The sequence below is a fragment of the Pinus tabuliformis genome, chromosome 1_1, assembly GCF_031772625.1.
Source record: "Pinus tabuliformis cultivar Carrire ecotype Pingquan chromosome 1_1, CPIR1, whole genome shotgun sequence".
NCBI lineage: Eukaryota > Viridiplantae > Streptophyta > Pinopsida > Pinales > Pinaceae > Pinus > Pinus tabuliformis.
Genome location: NC_142297.1, coordinates 639,412,572 through 639,420,496, shown reverse-complemented (window position 1 = coordinate 639,420,496; position 7,925 = coordinate 639,412,572).

The window sequence follows — 7,925 nt, the reverse complement described above, 5'->3', positions numbered from 1 at the left end:
TCAGCCCCTATTCCTTGTCCCCCTAGTGCCCACCATGAGATTTCGAGTACTCGTCATGAGAGAGCTCAAGTATCACATAGAGAACATTTTTCCCACATAAGGAAGAAACTTTGTTAATTCTTCCAAAATTTGAGTATTATTCGAATTTTTTTCGGATATTTTATAAATTAATATTTTTTTAGATTGTTATTTTATTTAGTAATTTTAATTTTTCAAAAGTGGGTATATTTTATTTTTTTATAAATCGATTTATTGTTCCGGATCATATTTTTTCAGGTTTTTATTTTGGAATTTTGTTTCTTCTAAGTCTTTTTTGTTTTGTTTTTTTGGTTTATTTTAAGTTGTTTAATGTTTTTTTCAATTTAGAAATCCGTTTTATCTAGTTCATTGGGATCTTTAAGTTATAAACTCAATATATAAATCATATTTGATATTTCAAGCTTTTGTTTATTCTAAGTATTTTATATATAAATCATATTTGATATTTCAAGCTTTTGTTTATTCTAAGTATTTTTTAGCTAACTTTTCCATTGAGAAATTAATTAGGCCAATTGGAATCTTTTTAAACTTAAGGTCAATATCATGCTTGATATATGGATTATGCCTTTTTCTTATCTTCCAAAACCTTATATTCCTTGATTATTAAATCTATTAGGTTGATTCTCCAATTAGGTCCCACTATGTTGATTCTTTTCTACTTTTTCCTTTTGATTTTTCCAATTGAGTTTGATCTTTGGGTCATGCCTCTTTTCTTGTCCTTCATATGCAAGTTCTTCCAAATTGATTGAGTGACTGATTTGATTTCTCAATGAGGCCTTTTTTGTTTTTGTTTTTTTGAAGGAAGACTTCCCTAGTTTTCCAATTAGGCTCCTTCATATGGCTGGATGCATTCCATTGATAATTTTTAATCTAAATTTACAATTGGGCACAATTGAAATTTTTTCCTTTTTTATTCGAATTCTAAAACTTGCTTGATCAAGGAATTAGGCATGATTCCCTAATCAAACACATTTGCATTGTTTCTATAGTAGATCTGACATTAATTTCTCAATTAAGCTTGACCTCTCAATTAGGCTATTTCCTTTAATTTGTTTCCTAAATTAGGTTCAATTAAAAAATGAGGCTTGATTAATTGATTAACCTTTTCTTTTCAGTTCAAAATAGACACAAAACCTTAATTTTTTTATTGCATTTTTTTAATAAAATACTCAAAATTTTCAATTTTAACCCTTATTTCATAATCAAAACATCTTTTTTAACATTTGAACAATTTCTTTTTTACTTCCAAGGTCTCAGTGAAGCTTGCTTTTAGGATAAAAATTTTTCATGTAGCTTTCTAGAAAAAACTCTCTTTTAAAAGCATGATTTAATTTTATGTTAGCCTTAGTTTTTCAATAAACCATGTTTTTCTAAAACCCATTCATATCTTAAATTACCATTACTTAAAAAAAAACCATCAAAATGCATGCTTTTACACAACCTCCCATCACCTTTATAGTGTGGTGATCCACTAATAAGTATTATTATTATTTTAAATCGATGATGCATCTCATTAATTAAAACTTTAAATTAGATATAAACTTTAAAATATTGGCTTTTGCGAGTTCAAAAGTTATATTCGAATAATTTATTGTTAACCAATTTTTCAACGAAGTTTAATTTTATTTTTTATCACATGTAATGTTGGAAGTACATTGAGATGTTTATTAAAATCCCATCTAGTCTTCCTATATTCTCAATGTGAATCCAAATATACAATTCAAATTCATTCCCTCCTAGTCACTCATTTGATTTGCCATTTTAAAGTGTTGGGCTACTTGCATTATTTCTCAAATTTGATATATTAGCTTCAAAATATTGTACCATGTAACATGGTATATTTTGAATTTATAGGTGAGCCTTTGATTACTTAAAGAGATGTTTTAAATCATTTGGTAATGTTTAGATCTCATGTTTTTTATATAAAAATTAAATATTTTTTTTATAAGAGATTATTTTTAAAAAGTATTTAGTTTCTATTTTAAATAAATAAATTTATAAACTTCTATATCTATGTAGAACTCATCACGACTTATTAGCGTTTGAATTTATTCAATGGTTAAGATCTAACTTGAGTCTAGAGTTGATGCTTCTTTATGTTGATCAATTTTTCATTGTCTTTATATTTAACTTATTTCAAATGAGTATTTGATTTCAAATGAGTATTAATATTTTAAATAAAATATTGCTCAAATCAAGGTAGGCTTCATGTTATTTTGAAAACAATAGATTTATATTGAATTGTGAAATGAAATTTTGGCATTGGAATTTTTTTAATGCTTTATCTAAATAATTTAACATAGTATGTTGTTTCACAGGGGGATGCACTCATCTATATGACACCAAAATGACAAGGTAGAAGGAAGAGGGTAGTGAAACAAAAACCTATAGAAGAGAAACACACCTTAGAAGAAACCAACTAAGATAAAGTAGTCAGTTAAGGGAAAAAAATCATCGATGGAAATATTGGAAAAAGATTTCAAAATAATTATGTATGCAAGCACTTCCCATTAAACTATAATTGAAAATGAACATGGGTGGTTATTCATGTTCATTAAACATGGAGTATATTTTTCAACTACCTTATCTAAATGAAAAAAACAAGAAGATATTCATGTCGTACATAGTTTACAAAGTTCCCCCATTCAAAAATATTACTATAAGACTAGTAATAGTATTATGTGTAGAAATTATTAGATGGTTGATTGATCACACTAGTGTAGAAAAGAGGAAAATATACAATGAATATGGAAGTGCATATAATTGTTGTTTCTAATTATTATAGGGTCATACTAAAAATTTGCAATGGTTGAATGTATACAATGAATGAATTTGTGCAATAATTCATTCTTACGCTTGAATGCTATAATATATGGGATAGATGGTTTCATGATGGTGGGAAATTTAAAGGCTAGGATACTCAAGCATTTCCAGCTAATAGCTTTAAAGGAACCCATATATTTACAACTAAATTAGTTAGCATATTGCATAAAGAAAAGTAATTTTCACACCTGAAATTGCCTTGGGTGCCATTGATCCATGCATATAGTGAATAAGGAAATGTTATCAATTTGGCAACCATTATTTCCCATTCATTGAGTGAATCCATCAACAAGACCAAACTTAGTACATCCACCAATCCTCCTTAATAATATATGTCTTCCTATATATTGGTTGTAATGTGTGACTCTAATAAATTTGTAGGAATAGGTTGGGCATGGACACTTAAACAACATGCAATTCATATGTATTATAAATATCTATGGGAAGATAAGTACATGTAAAAAAATTCTTATATTCATGGCTACCCTTTTTCATTGTTGTTTGAGTTAATATTTGGCATGATATGCCCAATATTGTCTCAAGAAGCCATTATAGTGCCATAAAAGATTGAAGACTAGTATATATATACAAATGACATAGTTATATCAAGATATATGGTGCTATAACACTTCCTCACATAGTTATAGTTTATGTTCCTAATAAGATGATAATCTGACATATTAGCTATTTAAAAACCATGGGCAGTTTTAATGCCTATTTGTCTAAGAATCAAAATAAATTATGTCCCCAATTTCATTTGTTGATATATTTATATGGTTTGAACTATTCCTTATTGGTAAGAATGAAAGGAAATAAGATTAAAGCTTATAACTTTCCCCTGGAGAGGTACTAAATGCATTTTAACATATATTTGAGGTGAAAATTACCTTGACGTACTCTCATGAAAAAAATGAATTTTAAGTGAAAAAAATATGTGAATACCTATGATGAAGTGTTAAATAGTTAACAAATATTATCAAAGGAAAGAGATGAAAATAAAGGAACATGTAGACAAGGTTGTTGCAAATTTCCAATACTTAGAGGAAAAAAGGAAATACCTAGGAAAATAAAAAAAATGAAAGATGAAAAAAGAGCCGAATCAAAAGTTAAAATTTATAAAAAAGAAAAGGAACCTGCTAAGGTATCAACCAAAGAGATTACATCGAAGGAGGATTTTGACATAGAAACTAAATTAGATGTTCAAGAAAAGAAGAAAACACAAGTAGAGGTGAACGAAAAAGGAGAACCTATAGCAAAGGGAAAAAGAAATATTGAATATCAAAGACTTATAAAGGAAGAATAATTAAGGAAAATGGACAAATATGAAATTGAATAAAAGAAGAAGGAGAGTTGAACAAAAAAAGATGAATCCAATGCTAATTTTAAGAGGAATCCAATGCTAATTTTAAGAGGAAAAGGAAGGAAAAAAGAGAGTAAATAAGGAGAAAAATACAAAGGTATTGTAGAAATAGAGGGGATGGAGTTGACTGAAGAGATATATAATCCATAAATATTTTATAGTATGATTAATCCATGAATGCTTAATGTATGGAAAATGTCACTTCCTACACCCACTAATGAATTGGGCAAGTCAGAGATATTTACATTTGATAGAAAATGAAGAAAAACTGTGAGAAAATAAATATTAAGAGGTTCCGCTTATCATTGAATCTATTCTAATGGGAACTAACGCATATATGCTTACATTTATTTCTTTCATATTACTTGCATTCATACAAAGTACCATTAATGATGTAATAGATATAAATTTTGCAAAAAAAAGAATATGAATATGATATTCCATTGCTAGAAAACTAAGTACACTATCATAAATCTAACCTATATAAATTCTCCAAAAATAAATCTAACCAATATTATATTTTATAATTTTTTTGATTATGCCTATGAATGAATTAAGTAACGTATAAATGGAATTTTGTAAAAGATTTCGACACTTATAAGCAAAAATAAAATATATTCCAAATATCCAAGGTCACATTTAGGCTTGGAATATATCATATAAGCCAGCATAAATACAATTTGACAATATAAAATGATGTTGAAGGTTCCATGTTGATGTTCCTCCATAGATTACATCATTAAATGAGAAGGTGCTTTGTATTTTCATTTGATCTTAGAATTGGGTCCAATAAAAAATTAGGCTTATTGTTTGAATTATAAAGCTTGGTTGATTAGGGAATTAAACAAAATTCCATAATTAACCTCCTTTTTGTAAAAATAGATATGCTTTGATTTTTCAATTAAGCTTAATCTCTTAATTGGACTCAATAATTTGATTTTTTTTCTTAAATTAGACTAGCTAAGAAATTTGATGTGATTCCTTCATCACCCGTATCTTTTCACTTTGAAAAGTAATTGAACCTCAATTTCTTGATTGCTCCTTTTTGAATTGACACTCGGACGACCCAATTTTGGGGCTTCTCCCATAATAAAGGAACATTTTCCAACATTTAAAAACATTATTTTTTACTTGCAATGTTTCAATTAAGCTTGATTTCCAATAAAACCTGTATCATCTGACGATGCCTCTACGTTGAGATCAAATGTATTAGGTGGCTTATCTAGATGGTTACCCGTTTGAATGCTGTGATTTTTGCTGCGATTTTTCAGGGCACCTTTAGGTGCCAATACACAGAAGTCTTCCCACTCGAATGAGGGTTTCCAGGGCGATATACAATTAATCATATTCATATCTATGTTTCCTCGCATGGCTGCCATATCCTCTGAAATACCGAGTTTCATGTGCTTGGTTTTCATATACTGAATTCTATCCAACAAAGCAGCAAATTTCTCAAAATCATGTTCAGTACTCTCTAATCCCTTGTGCTGGCGTTTGGCGTCTACTGGATCTCTTTCATTTTTTAGGCATCGTCTTGACTTGAAGCAACCATGATTTCATTAGTTTCGGTTTTTAAGAATTTATAATGAAATGATATTTTAAGGTTTATCAGATTAAAAATAGTTTATGAGATCATTAGTTTTTTGTTTTTAGCTTTTTGCAATTCAATTTTTTTTTGTATATTCAATTTTTTTTGTATTCAAATTGATGATGAGCTGGCCCAACTTTTCAACAATCTCCTTACTGCTAAAAAACAATGTCAAAAAATTAATGCTAACATATTCTCGTAATTTTCTCCAATATTTTTGAATGTATCACATTCCAAAATAAAATATTTTTCAAATTCCACAACCCACAATTCCAAAATATACACATCCATTATTTTTTATAACATATTATACAGCCAAAACCCCTAAAATTTCACGGGTGAAACCACTGATAACCACTCCGAAGGGTTTAAAGCGTGGCAAAGAGAATTCAATTTGAATACATGTTTTTGGAAAGGCACCTGCGCTAGAGGAAGGGAGAAATTTCCACGAAACAAAGAAATTACTGAACCAAAAGAGTATAAAGCATGTGCCTGCTGTGCAGCCGACTATTGTGGCCGTTATTTTTCAATATTCTAAAAGAATGTCTGAGGTGCCTGATAGCGACAGATTTAGTACCATGCGAATAATGCGTGTGCCCGTCTTTCCGTTTTATTCGTTCATTCAAAATTCTTTCCACTAAAATGACTGAGGAATAAATTTTTGGATTTATATCGCGCCTGTCCATTCATTGCATCGGCTGGTCTGCATGAGCTTCCGTCATCCACGTGCCGTCAAAGTATATATTCGTCACAGCCATAGCCGTTTTCACGAGCTTGTGTTTTAGAAATTTTGTTGTGGTTAACAATGTATTTTAAATAAGAATATGATGATTCTATTAAAAATCGTTTTAACACTCTAAAAATATATAATATAATAGTTAGATAATGCTTTTTCATATTAATTACTTTAAAACTCCCAAAGCCAGATCATACTTTTTTTACATTAACTAATTCATGATGGTTTGGAATTTAAATAAATTTGAAATTCATCCTAAGAAAAACAAGGGTTACATAGTAGCGAGTCTCTGCTGCTTAGTTTAAATGTAGCTAAATTAAAATAAAAACAATAAAAATATAAAGATTTAAAATTTAAAATGTTCTAATTAGATTAATTTCAAATTGTAATTAATTGCATAGTTAAATTTTGTAAATTAACATTAGTTGTATTGCAACATAGAAATAATTATTAATAGTTTATATTTGGCTTTTTATAGTTTGTAGATATGGTCTTATGAAAATCTTATTATTAGACCTGGGTATAGAGGTCCTATGGTAAATTTCTATTATACTTTGGTTTGTGAATGTGAGAAATTTTATATTTATTCGTATTACAAACATCTTATTGTTTTGAATATCATTCATTCATTAATAGTGTAAAATCTATCATATGTGGTTAAGCTCACACAAAAACCTATGTGACCTCTACCTCTTAAAAATATGATGTAAAAATAAAAATATATCTCTCACATATCATTAATAAATCTTTTTAAATTACATATGCGATTTTAAATAATCATTTTAAATTATATGTAATTTTAAATAATATATTTTTTATTAGATTATATTAATCATTAGCCATTTTTACAAATAGAGATATAAAATGATTATACTCATTAGAAATAATTTTATTACCTTCCCAAAACAAATTGTATCATAATTGCCCATCCTACACCTTGATGTGATCTATGTACGTCTAGTTAATTAATAAAGGTAATGGGCACATTAATAGAGGCAAAGGGGAATAACATGTTCAATTTGATAGCCAATCAAATTGAACATAAATAAATTAAATTATTTTTAAAAAATCATATATTTCAATGTGTAATATTATACTATATATTTTTTTGCAAATTGTTTTGGTCAAACCCAAACTAATATGGATTTGACCAAAAATCCATTGCAATATCCACTCCCTTGTGTGAGGGATAATAATATAGATGTATTTTTTATTATTATTTTTCAGTTAGGTTGAGTTTAATCGCACTAGTTTTAATGTTGAATAAGATTAAATTGAATTTAGGTTATCATAAGTTTTATGGTTGAATGGAAAATTAGATTGAATTCTAGTTAAAATTGATCTAATGTACCACGGGAAAAAATACACTTCAAAAGATG